This window comes from Hylobates moloch, unplaced genomic scaffold (assembly GCF_009828535.3).
Source record: "Hylobates moloch isolate HMO894 unplaced genomic scaffold, HMol_V3 SCAFFOLD_3, whole genome shotgun sequence".
In the NCBI taxonomy this organism is placed as follows: domain Eukaryota; kingdom Metazoa; phylum Chordata; class Mammalia; order Primates; family Hylobatidae; genus Hylobates; species Hylobates moloch.
This window is the reverse complement of record NW_026652278.1, coordinates 23,554,186-23,556,854: the sequence shown is the minus strand read 5'-3', so window position 1 is coordinate 23,556,854 and position 2,669 is coordinate 23,554,186.

The window sequence follows — 2,669 nt, the reverse complement described above, 5'->3', positions numbered from 1 at the left end:
CTAACAAGAGAACCTCCAGAGAAGTTATGGCAGTGAATTACCACGAGAGAATGAGAACACTAGAAGTTACCTAGGTTCTTCTCCTGGCTCTACAGTCCTTACATCCTCAAAGAAGTGGAACAGTCACACTGCCTGACATTTATTGAAGGCTATGTGTCTAGCCTACAACAAACCAATGGGTGAAGGACTCTTATCCTCATTTTACTGATTGAGGAGACTGAAATTTGCAGAGGTTAAGCCCCTTGCCCAAAGTCCCTGAGCTGGTAAGTGGTGGTATTGTAACATACATTCAGACAGCAGGATGGATTCCTAGCCCTGACACTTAATCGCGAAGTTATCTGGAAGAGACCCTAGAGGTGGCCTCATCCAGTCTCCTAGCCCACACAGCAGAAAGAGGGAGGCAGCTGGTTTCGGCATTCACACCCAGACTGGATGGGTCTTAGATGTAGCCAGAAATATTAAACGCATGGAAAAATGGTGGAAATATGTTGGGTTGAATTGTGACCTCAAAAATTCATATGTTGAAGCCCTAACCCCTAGTACTTTCGAATGTGATCTTACTTGGCAATAGGATCCGTGCAGATGTAATTAATTAAAATGCAGTCGTATTAGAGTAGGAAGGATCCCTAATCCAATATGATGTGTCTTTATTTAAAACAAAAAAAGAAATCACACTGTGCACACAGGAAGAACACCATGTGAACACGAAAGCAGAGATCAGGACGATACATCTACAAGCCAACAAACACCAGGACTTCCAACAAACTGCCGAAGGTTAGGACAGAGCCATGGAACAGATTCTCCCTCACAGCCCTCAGAATGAACTAATCCTGTCGGTATCTTGATCTTGGACTTCCAGCCTCCACAACAGTGAGACAACAAATTTGTTTTCAAATCACCCAGTTTGTGGTACTTTGTTACGAAAGCCCTAGGAAACCAATACAAGACAAGTTCCAAATGTCTGTGTATAGATTGTGGACCTCTGTTTTGGGCCACCCGACATTCATTCATTCTCCTTCTGATAACCGTCCTCCCATTTCCCTCTGGGGCCTACCTCTCCCTACTTCCCTCCCTTCCCCATTCTCAGTATATGTTATCCTAGTGCAACACTTGGATTCCAAGAGTGTATCATGTAACCCAGACATAAGCTACAATGATAGGATCAGATATTGCTATGGGAATAGAGTCTTGCTCGCCTCTGCCAGCCAAGATCCTGGCTGCATATACTTGAACTGCTGCCTTCATGTGCAACATGTGAATGGCACCAAGGCAGCAGAAGGCAGAGCAAATAGAAAGGAGAGAAGCAGACCTCAGAACACTATTTGAGTGCTGCATCCTGCAACACCTTAAACCAGATGTCCCACTGAACTTTACTTAAGTAACCATCTGTACAATTGAATTTTATGCATGAGTAGATATCATTTTATTAAGATAGACAATCACGAACTAGCAAATGGAAAAAGTAAATTGTAAAACAATATAATATCCCTTTTTTTGTTTTGTTTTTTGTTTTTTGTTTTTTGAGACGGAGTCTTGCTCTGTCACCCAGGCTGGAGTGCAGTGGCACAATCTCGGCTCACTGCAAGCTCCGCCTCCTGGGTTCACGCCAGTCTCCTGCCTCAGCCTGCTGAGTAGCTGGGACTACAGGCGCCCACCACCACACCTGGCTAACTTTTTGTATTTGCGGTAGAAACGGGTTTCACCGTGTTAGCCAGGATGGTCTCGATCTCCTGACCTCGTGATCCGCCTGCCTCGGCCTCCCAAAGTGCTGGGATTACAGGCGTGAGCCACCACACCCAGCCAATATCCCATTTTTATAATAACATATCCATAACTATGTATACTGATATCGATATATAGATATAGGGTTTTTTGGGAGGGAAGAGACAGGGTCTTGTTCTGTCATCCAGGCTGGAGTGCAGTGGTGTGATCACAGCTCACTGCAGCCTCGACCTCCCAGGCTCAACCAATCCTCCCACCTTAACCTTCTGAATAGCTGGGACCATAGGCACACACCTCCACATCCAGCTAATTTTTTTTTTCCTTTGGTAGAAATAGGGTCTCCCTATGTTGCCCAGCCTTGGTCTCAAACTCCTAGGTTCAAGCGATCCTCCTGCCTCAGCCTCCCAAAATGTTGGGATTATAGGCACAAGCCATTACACCCAGCCTAAGTACTTTTTTAGAATAAAAGGAAAGTGATCCACAAAATCTTAGTGCATAACTTGAGGTGGCAGAACTTGGGCTGATTTTAATTTTGCCATTTTTTGAGATTGTTTTTTATTAAAAAGAAACTCAAAGTACTAATAATTTATCTGGCTCTTACTCCTTGGAAGGCAGAGCAAAGGAACCTGTTTTGTACTCCAAATCCAAGCACTACAAGTAATAGTAGCCCTCTAGTACTCAACTTGATAATTGGTTGATGACCTGACCACTTATTCAAAGAGGAGCAACATCTCTTGATAAACTCTCAGATGAGAGGACTAAAAAAAATAGAAATCCCTGTAGGAGAGCAAACAAAATTATAGCTTTAGAGAAGAGTTTTAACCTTTTCAAGCATTTCAATTTGTTCTAATAAAATTGATAGTTACAAGAACAGTGATGAGTGAGGCTCTCATAAATCATTATAACGTGGCCTTATTTTTTGTAAAGTTAACTAAAAGATAGGCTTG